We start from the raw sequence: 13055 nt of genomic DNA on the forward strand, positions 1-13055 counted from the left end.
CAAAATCTGGGGGGATAAATCCCCCACACTTTCTTCGCCCATCGACTTTGCCTTCGGGCTTCGGCCCCGTCTCCAGACTCCCGTCATCGGCTGGGATCGGACAGGTGAGGGAGGCAGGGCGGGGCCGCTGTCCCCGGCGAACTGCTGAGCTGCATCCAACGGTTCCAGGCGATAGTTGGGCGCTGGCTGCTGTCACTCGCTCCCCGAGTCCTGAAACTGTGCACGGCAGGGTGTGTCGGCCGCACCCAACTAATTGATGGTACCGCGCACGACTCAAGTACATAAACAGCACTGTGAGGAGCACATGCTCAAGCCGTGCTTCGGTGCACCGCCCCACGGAGCATGCACGGTGACAGTGCTCCACACGCACGGCGAACATCACACTTCAGTGTCTAAAGACTAAGAGCCCCTGGTCCCAAAGACGAGGAAGTGCATCAGGTGTGGATGACGTGGCAAATGACCGGGTGAGGACCTTGTATGTACTATACAGTAACCTCTCGGACCTGCATCACTCGAAAGAGAAGCCGCCCTGAAAAAACACAGGTCTCCTCGCCTTGCGTCTCCTCTACCTGCTCCACTCCCAGGACCACTCCCCCTCCACCGGTGCAGCATCTCCCGTGCTATAGCGGTTTATTGGGGCACCAAATCTCGACAGGTCAAGGCGACATATTTGATACCTTTACTCGGGGGTGTCACCGAGGCCGTCAACCCCTGATTGTACCTCCAATCATCTAGAGCCTACACCCACAATTCACCCCCCAAAGAAGTAAGCATGTTCTTATTACTTGTTATATGTGGTGTGCGAAACATTGTACCTCTTGTTGCTTGTGGGAGGCTGCGTTCATTCTATTCCTTTCGCGTGTGATGGGACCTTCTCCGGCAGCCTTTCCAGGGTTATCCCTGCCTTCCTGTGAAGGGCTGTTTGTGCACTGCCGCTCTGCGTCGTTTCTTTCTATATTACTGGGTAATACAAGTGAAATACGTCCATGGTTCAATGATCTACTGCTTATGGTAGCGTGCGTTGTTTTTGGGACGGATGTCAAACCGCCATTTTGATATCCCCCGGTGGTCTGCAGGCCCCAGGACTGCTTTCAGAGATGGGTGGGCAGCCAAGAGAAGACCCAAGAATGAAAGCCCCTTTAACAATTTCTAGTCGAGTTCACCACCAGTGCGGGCTTGTGTGAACATTTATGCCTTGACAGCTTTTGGATTCCTGCCCTGGAATAGTTATTTTCTCTGTGTTCTTCTTCTCGTGAAGCGTTGTTTGGCCTGTATTGCCATTGTGTAGGTTTTGTTCCTGCATGTTATCCTGTGACTAGGTATATTTGCTGGATGTTTCCTTATAGTTTCCTGTTCACCATATTGCCCACGCTTCAGTGCACTGTTGAGTACGGTCACCGGCTATAGTATGCCAGTACATAGTAAGGGTTAGTTGATGTGTTTCACACCATCAGTATGAATGTGCGTTATATGTTGCCTTGGGTTGAGGGTTTGCTAACTATTACGCCTCGTGCTGTGTTGTTCTTTGTTAGGATATCTACATAGTTTATTGCTGGCTTCTTTCCCAGCGTGGAGCGGGATCTGTTATGTAATCTCTGTGCAGTGCATGATCTGTGAATGAAAAAAGTGCCGGTGCCGAATTTCTGCTTAGAAGGAGCCGGCGGCCGGTGCAATGAAACATCGGGGCGCAGGAACCCAAGGACGCTACTCTTTAATTCATTACCAGGCAACCCTGGCCCCTTTTCTCGCTCTTGCATGTCCCTGCTTTCTGTTAAGGACGGTTTTGCCATCTTTGTCTTCGTCCGTCTTTCTGATCTTTGTGTTTTTCCCTTTCTGATATTCGGTAAACATCTGATGCGGGAATAAGTGCCCGCCCCCACCCAGACCACCGGCGAAAATGAAGCACCGTCTCTGGGTAAAATTATATTTGTTGGTTTATGTTTGTGGACAGACTTGTTTGTTATTTTGCGCCACGTGACTGTATTTTATTAATAAAGAACAACCGTGCCAGAAGCCTCTAGAAGCCAACATCTAAAATTGGCATTGCATTAACATTAGAATAAACAGGTATAGCATCAGCGATAAGAAACCCGCACAATGAATGAAACAACACTATAATCAATGTAGCGATACATTAACAGGTGAAAAACTAAACTAGTTATCTGAACAACTAATGTTCCACGTTCCGTGTAAACCATAAAGTGGTGGCGTAGAACGCAAGCGGTCAGCCTGTTCGTCTCTGCTTGTTACTCTGTGCGTGCTGCTCTCGGTTCAGAGCCTGCCTTGGTGCGGCGTTATCTCCTGCGTGTTTGCATGTTGATTTTGTATCAGCCGGGCCGTTGCTTGCTTGGCACGGGCAGTGTTGGCAGCTGCCCAGGGTCCCGCGCTCACCGCACCAACAGGCTTCTTGCGTGTATATCTCTACTCACGGAGCTTGCTGCTCGTGCCCCCTCCGTCATCTGTTGCTCCTTGAAAGCGAGGTGTGGAATGGCCTCACACCTCAAACTTTCAAGGGCATGGTGACTTTGCGGAGGAGGGAGGAGCGGGGGGGGAGGGGGGGGGGTCATCCATCAACAGCCCAGGAGGTGAGGGGTGGAGTAGTGCTTGGATTGAAAAACAAGATGTAAGACTTGTGTACCCTTTTTAGGAGCCGGTTCCAGTCAACCAGAGTGCTTTCAGTGGCTCCCAGGGACTCATTAGGTCTCGCCTGATCCAGCGCATGCGCTGGCCTGGCGAGACTTTTAGAAAGGGCTTAAATGAATGCTACCATTGCCGGCCTACAGCTTACGTGCATGTGCGCGGGCGGACGCGCCCTTACGAGCGGAGGCGCCATATGGCTTTCCTCGTCCTGCTCATTAAGCGCATCGCTCGCCACGCTTGATCGCGATCACTTTCACTTTCCCGGCCGCTTCGCTGTTCTCAGTGAGCCAGTATTTTTGCGTTACTTTTACGGCCGTGCGCCTTCTCCTCGTGTTATCTGTACCTCTCCTCCGGTTATCCCTGGCACGAGCGGCACACCGTTTCTTCTTGTCTTTCTATTCTCCATCCTCTTTGGTTCTCTGTATCTCTCCTAACCTGTGATCATCCCTCTCTCTCACCTTTATCCCACCCCCTGCACTTTCTTCCTGCACACCGTCTTTCATAACATTTTAGTGTCTCTCCGCTGCTTTGTGAATAATAATAATAATACACATTTGTAAAGCGCGAACAATCACCCGTAAGGGTCTCTAGGCGCTGAGGTCCTTCGGGAAGATTAAGCAAGCTATTGCCCAGAGTGACATGGTGATGGGCTAATCTGCCGCCGGCGATCGAACCGTGATCCCCAGATTACGGAGTCAGTCGACCTGGCCGCCGTGGCTGCGGCGCCACACCTCTTCCTCTTCACCACGCCCCTCCCCTTTACCTCCTTTTTGCACTTCTTATCTCACTTTTCTTTCATGGCTCCGTTGTGATCTCTTCTTCCTCCCTCATTTTCGTCCACCTCTCCTCCCGTTCCTCTTGCTACACAACTCTTTCCTATTGATCTTTTCTTCCCTTCAACCCCGTCTCACCCAGCGCTTCTCTACATCTGTCGTTCTTTCCCCTCCAGCATCAGATTTCCTTGAGCTCCTTTTTTCCCACCTGTTCTCCTTTTCGCCGCTTCCCCTTCCACCTTCTAACCATTTCACCCACTCACTTAGCCCCCCTCTGTCTCCTGTTTCTCTTCCTCTCTCTGCTACATTCACCCCTCCCCACCTTGAAACCCTCCTGCTCGCCCCTTTTCACCAGAGCCCCTTTTTGAATCTCTCTGCACCCTTCCTCCTTTCGTGCCCACTCTCACCCCTTCTCACCTTCTGTCCCTTCTATCCCTCTACACTCTACCCACTTCTCACCTGTATCCCTCGCTGTGCACCCCCCGCCCCCCTCCTCTCGCTACCAGCAGAAGTTACTGCCCTCATAAGGGCCCCTCTGACTTTAGCCCTGTGCGGCTGCCCCTCGGGCCCCGGCCAGCTCGGGATCGGCTACTTCCCTAGTGAGACCTGCAGAGAATGAATTTGGGGCCAGTGGTTGCCAAGCACACGTCTCCTTGGTAAACACGCTGTCTGTGATGAGAAGCTTCTAGCCCCAGGCGTGTCTGGCTCGCGCAGCTCTGATGAGAACGGGTCCACGCTGTATGCAGAGCATGTTCTCGCTAATACCGAGCCTGCTGCTGTTTAGAGGCCTCAACACCATCATAATATATTCTGAGGCCCCAGACACCACCGCGCGCGGGAGGAGACAGCCGCTGATTGCGATACCGCGTGTAAAGGGAGCACTGATGCAGTCACACCTTGATACAGACACTCAAGGACTGCCAAAGGGACTCTTTTCCTCAGACCCTGCGCTTTGACAGCACCGGTGCTTGTGCTATAAAATCTATGCATAGGTTTTGAAGCTAGCATTTTGTATTTTTTCATATCAGCTGACTCATTTGAAATCATTAGTTGGTGGCGGAGACTGGAGCTACTGTGTTTTCTCTTTCCCATAACACTTTATTCTTAAACTTCGAAACAGGCGCTTGTGACTTGGGGCCCTGCATAGCTGTTTGTATAGGGGTCCATAAATACTGGTGACAGGCCTGGTGCTGCTAGATGCTCCTCATGCTCTGCCTTGCAACCTTCTACCCCTCTGCCTTGCCCCATTCTAGCCCTCTGCCTTGCACCCTTCTCCCCGTCTGCCTTGCACCCTTCTCCCCATCCACCTTGCACCATTCTCCCCCTCTGCCTTGCACCCTTCTCCCCTTCCACCTTGCACCCTTCTCCACCTTGCACCCTTCTCCCTCTCCGCTTTGCACCTTCTCCCCCTCTGCCTTGCACCCTTCTCCCCCTCCGCTTTGCACCCTTCTCCACATCTGCCTTGCACCCTTCTCCACATCTGCCTTGCACCCTTCTCCCCTTCCACCTTCCACCCCTCTCCGCCTTGCACCCTTCTCCCCCTCTGCCTTGCACCCTTCTCCCCCTCAACCTTGCACCCTTCTCCCCCTCCGCATTTCACCCTTCTCCTCTCCGCCTTGCACCGTTCTCCGCCACCAACCTGCACACTTCTCCACCTTGTACCCTTCTCCTCCACCTTGCACACTTCTCCCCTTCCACCTTCCACCTTGCACCCTTCTCCCCTTCCGCCTTGCACCCTTCTCCCCTTCCGCCTTCCACCCTTCTCCACCTTGAACCCATCTCCCCCTCTGCCTTGCACCCTTCGCTGCCTTGCACCCTTCTCCCCCTCTGCCTTGTACCCTTCTCCCCCTCCCCCTTGCACCCTTCTGCTCCTCCCCCTTGCACACTTCTCTACCTTGCACCCTTCTCCCCTCCGCCTTTTATCCTTCTCCCCTCTGCCTTGCACCCTTCTCGCCCTCCCCCTTGCACCCTTCTCCCCCTCTGCCTTGTACCCTTTTCCACCTCCGGCTTGCACCCGTCTCTGTCTTGCACCCTTCTCCCCTCTGCCTTGCACCCTTTTCCCTCTGCCTTCTCCCTTCTGCCTTGCACCCTTCTCCCCTCCGCCTTGCACCTTTCTCCCCTCCGACTTGCATCTAAGCATTGGCATAGGCAATAGGTCTCGCTTTTGGGACCTTATAAGTATTTAGTTAAGCAGCACAATATCCGTGGTGCAACAACACCAACTGTTGCATGGCTAAAAACTTATAAGGTCCCAAAGGCGAGACCTATTTGGCTATGCCAGTGCTTGTTTTTTATTGTCTTAGGAATTGTGGTTGGGAGGCACCAGAGGCCCCACCTTCCCTGTGCCTCCAGGCCATGATTTATGCAGGTCCAGGGAAGGAAGCCCCTCAGTCAGGCCTAATAGCACTTAGATTTACCATATTCCAAATATTTCACATAGTGCATGTTGGAAATGGCTCTTCGCACCTCCGTGTAAGCCGCAATAAGAAAGGTACTGTTACCGAGTCTGTTCACGCTGTTGTTGGCTCGTACCGACATGGTCAGCTGAAACTGCGAGACTCTGTTGTTTTCAGCAACGCGTTAGGCTCGGACCGAGCTAACGACTCGTGCGAACTGTGTTTTCAACGTATTTTTGCAATTTAAAGACATCTTGCGAACGAGCTATTTTTAAAGTACTGTATTGTGGATTTTTATCGTATTTGGTCTTGTTTTAAGTATATAAAAATATCGGCTATGTTTCCAAACTAGTGTGGTGTCCTTTTGTAGTGCTTGCATTGTATTACCGTTGGTTATGTGCAAATGCTTTACACACTGCCTCTAAGATAAGCTTGACTGCTCAGGCTAAGCTACCAAGGGAGTGAGCAGGGGTAATTTTAGGAGTGTAACTTCCTTATCCTGACTAGGAAGAAGGGTCCCTATATGGACAAAGGTGTAAGCCCTTGCCAACTAGAGACCCCCATTTCTAACAGTGCAAAAACGAGAAAATGGGGTGGGGGTGTTCTATTTAAATGATATTTTTACTATAGCCCATTGACAGCTCTTCAGCCTCTCCACACTTTTCATTGTTTTGAACTTAAAGGTCAAAGCAATGTATATGTCCCCGCTGCACTGGTTCTTTCTAAGCTGTACATTACACTGTTTACTATCACCGAATGTATTAGCTAGGTAGTCGATGCGAAAATTGTCCTTCCTGCATTTCGTTGAGTGCTTGGCAAAAACCGCCAGACATCTACTGTTCAGAAAGTGGACAGCTCATGTCTAAAGCAGAAAGCTTATATTGTTTGGCTGGCAGACTAAATGTTCACTTCTCCGAGCAGACCCCGTACAATGCTTTCATTAGGCACAAACCATTCTTAAGCTGGTGTTAGCCACAATTACTCCTTAAATGAAGATATGTAAAGTCAAATACATTTTTGGTATTAATAAAGTAATTACGTGGTTAGAAGTTGAGCTCATGATTAATCTATAGCTTTAAGTTGGAAGGGCACTTGTTTTAGTCGGAAAACTGCCATTGTGCATTTCTAGTCCCCTTGTTTCTCACTAGCATGGAGGATTGTCAGGACGGGCTAAGTGTCACATTGATCAACTAGAGTAGTTCACACCTGGATATAAAGTGACTGGTGCACTGGTATGTGAGAGTGCGAGGCGATTTTGCACAGCACCATTCTGTGAAGAGCTCTTTATATTCCCTTCAAGCAGTTTGGTCTGTGTTATAGTACAGTCCAGTGCAGATTCTTGTTCCACTTTTAGAGCTCATGCGGTGCTATATGTGGAGCAAATGACACGAGTGGCCGTTTACTCATACTGTCTAGCAATCCATGTGTACACAAACCACAGAATTCAACTCACCAGCACAATTACACCACACACCACATACATCCAATCCACACCACAGAATTCAACATCATGCCACAAAATTCAACACCACACCACATAATTGCACTCCACTACATCAGGGGCGGCGCCTCCATGTGGGCAGAGGAGCTTCGCCCCAATGGCCCAGAGCGGAAACATAAAATGGTATTCTAAATACCATTTTATGTTTCTGCATCTCGCACTGCAAGAAAGCAGAGGGGTTTGATTGGGGGCGGGCAAGTGGGCGGGTCAGTTCAAGGGCAGGGGAGGAGTGGCTAGTCCAATGTTGTGGGCCCTGACTGTTTGGTCGGCCCTCAGGGACTGACCAAACCAGTCATGCGCACTCTTCCTTTTCTCCATGTAGGCTGCATGGAGAAAATGGCCTCCCCATAGACGCCTGTGTGGTCGGCGTCCCAACCAATCACAAAGCTGCCATTGCAGCATTTTGATTGGCTTAAGGGAGGGAGGCTGCATGCTTCCTGTTCCTGCAGAGGCAGGAAAGCAGGAGCTGACCGAAGACATGGGACCCGGGAAAGTAGGTATGTTTCTTAAATATTTATTATTTAAATCCTCCCCTCCCGTGCGGCCCCCCTTCCCTGCCGACCACTCAGCCGTCCCCAACGCAACCCCCCGCCCGCCCCCCAACTCGTGAGCCTGCCGGCCACAACTGCACTACATACTCTTTGTCAAGAATTCCTGTCATACAAGGGAAACACGCCCTTATGTAAACAGGAGAGCTGTTACATAACTCAAGGGAAACACGCCCTTATGTAAACAGGAGAGCTGTTACATAACTCAAGGGAAACACGCCCTTATGTAAACAGGAGAGCTGTTACATAACTTAAGGGAAACACGCCCTTATGTAAACAGGAGAGCTGTTACATAACTCAAGGAAAACACGCCCTATAAAGGGAGGAACCAGGAGGTACAAGGCTGTCGGATATTGTGTTTACACCGACGTACCTGCTTCGTGAAGAGCAGTGTTCCGGAGTGGTGCTCCAGTAAGGCAAGAACGGAGGTAGGTCGAGTCGTTACTCCCTGGGCCGTGTCTTGCCCCATCGTCACCTGTGAAGGACCCGGAAGCTCTACCGGTCAACCATTGAGCTTCGCTTTTTGACTCGGCTGAGTCCAAGCGCAGTGGCGCTTTTGCTGGTTGGAGTCGTAACTCCCAGCCCGACCAGAGACACAGGGACTGCCAGCTGTAACGCACACCAGGAGGTGTTTGCCGCGTTACAGACTCGGAAGTCCACAGGATCGATCGAGCGGCTGCTCTCGGTTCAGTCTTCTTGCTTGTGATTGGGGTATCGGTGACGCATCACCAGGAGGTGACTCCGCGTCCCGGTGCAGTCTGAGGAAGAGGTTGAGCGGCTGCTCCCTTCAGGTAGAGACCCCGGCTGGGTGTTTCCCTGACTCCTCGATTCTCCCCAACACTCTTCGTGCCCCTCACAGCCTACCGATTGGCATTGTCGGCCATTTCATTTCTGCCCTCTGTTGGCATACGCCGGGATCGGCGTATATGCAGAGGACGGTTAGGACCATCCGTGCTGTGGGCTGGTAACGTACTTAGCCTGGAGGATTCCAGTGACTATAACTTTTGTTTGTTCTTTGTATTTTATTTGCCTTCATTAAAAGAACTAACCCTTCACAAGTGGTTGCGTCCTCATTGTCGTGTCTGTTAAACGATCCTGAGACGTTCAGGGCGTTACAAAATATCCGACCTTAATACCACTAACTGTCTCCCGGTCGATAACAGACATGGCAACACTTGATGATGTGCTGGCTGCTTTAGCGGCCATGCAAGTTGAAGTGGCTGCCTCTAGGCAAGAAACAGCCGATGTAAAAGCCAGACTGGATGCTATCCAATTGGACCCGCTCACGCCCAGCACCTCCCTCACGAACCAGACCCCTGCGGTAGTAGTGGAAATGCCGGTAGCCATCCCCTTGGCAACACCAGAGAGGTACAGTGGGGATCCTAACACAGTGCAGGTATTCCTCACACAAGTGGCGCTACATTTATCGTGCAAACCAAAGGCGTTCCCCACGAGTCAGGCTCGTGTGGCTTTCCTTATATCCTATTTGGCTGGAAACGCGGCACAATGGGCCGTACCTCTGGTGAGCAGGGACGACCCCCTCTTATGTGATTGGGGTGCTTTTCGCGAGGAATTCCTGAAGGTATTCGACAGAAGGGCTGACTCGTACACGGCGGACCGTGAAATGCTTGAGTTGAGACAGGGATCCAACGACCTGGTGCAGTATCTCAACGCGTTCCGAAGGCTGGTTGCGGAAACCAAGTGGCCTGTTGCTAAACAGACGGCGCTCTTCCATCAAGGGCTGTGCGATGAGCTCAAGGACGCCGTGGCTCATATTGACCCTCAACCCAAGACATGTGAGGGCCTTATCAACCTGGTATTACGGCTGGAACATAGGCTAAGTGAAAGAAAGGGGGATCATGGGAGAAAAGGAAAATCCCTTCCATCCTATGTGACGGTGGGAAGTCCTGAAACTTCCACCGCATCCAAGGGAGAACCCATGGACATCAGCGCAATACAAGCGAGCCTCACAGCCACGGAGAAAGAGTCACGCCGTAAACAAGGATTGTGCCTATATTGTGGCAAAAAAGGCCACTACGTACGTGAATGCCCTGCCAAACCGAAGACGTCACGTTATCGGGCCAACCGGTCGGTAACAGCCGTGGTGGACATACCGGCGGAAAACTAGAGGACTCCAAGACCAGAGAAGGGGCATCTCGGAGTCACTCATCCATCCCTTCACTTTCCAACTCGGTCACTAAGGGACAACGACACCTGTTTATCACGGTGCACGTGGGAGTGCATGACCAGTGGATACCCGTTGTGGCCATGGTGGATTCAGGGGCCACTGGCATGTTTATGGACCACAACGAGGCATGCAGGCTAGGGCTAGTGCTTCTTCCCAAAGCAGTACCCGAAGACGTCTATGCGGTAGACGGAAGGCGATTGGTGACGGGGCCCATCGGACAGCACACGGGGGTCCTTCCGATGAGATATGGGAGGAACCATTTGGAACAAATCGATTTTAACATCATCCGAGCGCCCCAATATGGCGTCATATTGGGATTGCCGTGGCTACAGAAACACAACCCCTTTGTGGATTGGCCAACACATCGCATCGAAATGACGTCACCGTATTGCATCCTGCATTGTGGAATAAGAACGGAATCCCTTGACGCAGATGAGAGCGGGAGTCAGACGGTGGCTACAGCGGCAGAAAAAGATGTGGCTCTCCCCCAGGCTTATCACAGTTTTGAGGATGTATTTGATGAGGTGAAGGCGGAAGTGCTACCACCACATAGACAGTTTGACTGCCAGATCGACCTGGTGCCAGGGGCCAGCGTTCCCAGCGGCAGGCTGTATGCCCTGACGGAGCCTGAAAACGTGCATCTCCGGGGGTACCTGGATAAACTCCTCAAGCTAGGATTCATCCGCCCGTCCAAGTCTCCGGCCGCCTCGCCACTCTTCTTCATCCCGAAGGCTAATGGGGAGCTGAGAGCCTGTGTGGACTTTAGGGCATTGAATGCGATAACCATAAAAAATCGGTACCCCTTGCCTCTCATCAGTGTACTTCTGGAACAGGTCAAGAAAGCTCGTATCTACACCAAGTTGGATTTGAAAGGGGCATACCATCTGGTGCGCATGAGGGACGGAGACGAGTGGAAGACCGCCTTTAAGACCAGGTTCGGCCTTTTTGAGTACCTCGTCATGCCGTTCGGTCTGTGCAACGCCCCGGCAGCCTTTCAGTACTTTTTGAATGAGGTATTCAGAGAGGAGTTGGATATCTACGTGGTCGTATATATCGACGACATCCTCATCTATTCGTCCAGTGTGGAGGAGCACGTACACCACGTCAAAGCTGTGCTCCAAAAGCTGAGGGAAAACATGCTGTTTTGTAAACTCAGCAAGTGTGACTTCCACGTCACATCCGTGGAATTCCTCGGAGTGATGCTGAGTCCAGAGGGACAGGAGATGGCAGAACGAAAGATCAAGGCGGTGAAAGAATGGCCGGTGCCCCAAAGCGTGAAGGACGTCCAAAGTTTCATTGGCTTCGCCAACTTTTACAGGCGGTTTATAGATGGATTTTCAGGAGTGGTGGCCCCAATCACACAGCTACTGAGGAAGTCCAAGGAGTTTGTCTGGTCCCCTGAAGCGATCAAAGCCTTTGAGGCCCTGAAAAGCGCCTTTGGTAAGGCGCCGGTGTTGGCTCACCCCGATCCGGATCTCCCCTACGTGGTGGAAGCGGACGCGTCGGATGTGGCGCTGGGGGCTATCTTGTCCCAACGCAACCACGACACAGGGGTGCTTCATCCCGTTGCGTACATGTCCCGCAAACTCAACGACGCCGAACGCAACTACCATATTGCGGAGAAGGAGCTTCTCGCAATCAAGGACGCCTTCACCGAATGGAGGCATTGGTTGATGGGGGCAAGACATGTGGTATCAGTGTACACGGACCATCGGAACCTACAGTTCATGACGGCCACTAGACACCTTTCTCCCAGGCAGCTGCGGTGGATGATCTTCTTTGCGGGGTTCAACTTCCGCATCACATATCGGCCGGGGACGGAAAACCGGAAGGCGGACGCCCTGTCCCGTCAATCTGCAGTTAAGGAACCATTGCCTGCAACCGAGCGTTCCATCATTTCCCCGAGGATGGTATTGGGGGTTATCCAACCGGATACTTTCCTGAGGGGAATAAAGAGAGGGATCAGGTCATTCGCATGGCGGAGGTGGCTCCTCAGTCACAGAGAATGGCAGCTGAAGGACGGGATACCCCTGAAGGGCAGGTGCCTATTGATACCCACGCCTAGGCTAAGGAAACAAGCATTCATCTGGTGCCATGACTCTCCATGCGCAGGTCATTTGGGCTTTGAAAAAACGGTGGCTAGCATGGGACGGCATTTCTGGTGGCCAACCATGAGAGTGGATGTCAGGAGGTGGGGACAGGAGTGTCCTACGTGTGCTACCATGAAGGCCGACCATGGCCGAACCCAAGGGCTCTTACATCCACTTCCGACCCCGGATAGACCATGGGATAGCATATCACTGGACTTCGTGGTGGGCCTACCGGTAGACCAGGGGATGACGGCAATACTGGTGGTGGTGGATTACTTGACGAAAATGGGGCACTTCATCCCCTGCAAGAGAGTCCCTACGGCCGGGGAATTGGCGTCACTACTCCTAAAGAATGTGGTACGACTGCATGGATTACCTGGGGTGATCGTGTCGGACCGGGGGTCGCAGTTTACTGCGCAATTCTGGAAGACTTGGTGCACTGCGCTGCATGTTAAGACCGCCCTGTCCACCAGCTACCACCCTCAAACGGACGGCCAAACCGAGCGCCTGAACCAAACGCTCAAACAGTATCTGCGATGTTTTGTGGACCAGGGCAGGGAAGAATGGGTCGACTTGCTATGGGTTGCAGAGATAGCCTATAACAACGCCACTCACAGCTCCACACAGTCATCTCCGTTCTATAGCAACTATGGCCAACATCCCAGGTTCTTGCCATTTCTACATCCGTTCAGAGAGGACAGGATTCCCGCCACAGCGGACAGGGTGGCACACATAAAAGACACGTTGATGCGCTCAAGGGCTGTCCTAATAGAGGCCAAGAGAAGATACAAGGCTGCGGCAGATAGGAAGAGAAGGCCCGGGCCACTGTACCGCACTGGAGACTACGTCTGGATATCCACAAGAAACATGAGGTTTCGAAAGAACAGTGAGTTCCATCCCAAGTACATGGGCCCCTATC

General features: G+C 52.0%; 1 protein-coding gene across 8 annotated transcripts in view; it reads left to right on the forward strand.

Moving 5' to 3' along the window:
• Positions 1-203: 203 nt before the first annotated feature.
• LOC146857822 (4-galactosyl-N-acetylglucosaminide 3-alpha-L-fucosyltransferase FUT6-like) overlaps positions 204-13055 on the forward strand; it is a 683427-nt gene continuing 670575 nt past the window's right edge. For 4 of the 8 annotated variants that reach the window (XM_085648484.1, XM_085648485.1, XM_085648486.1 and 1 more), the window contains exon 1: positions 204-766. The gene's annotated coding sequence lies outside the window, so the exon portion shown is untranslated. The remainder of the gene's footprint in view (positions 767-13055) is intronic. The other 4 variants (XM_085648492.1, XM_085648493.1, XM_085648488.1 and 1 more) reach the window with 2 other exon arrangements.

This window comes from Triturus cristatus, chromosome 3_2 (genome assembly GCF_964204655.1).
Source record: "Triturus cristatus chromosome 3_2, aTriCri1.1, whole genome shotgun sequence".
Classification (NCBI taxonomy): domain Eukaryota; kingdom Metazoa; phylum Chordata; class Amphibia; order Caudata; family Salamandridae; genus Triturus; species Triturus cristatus.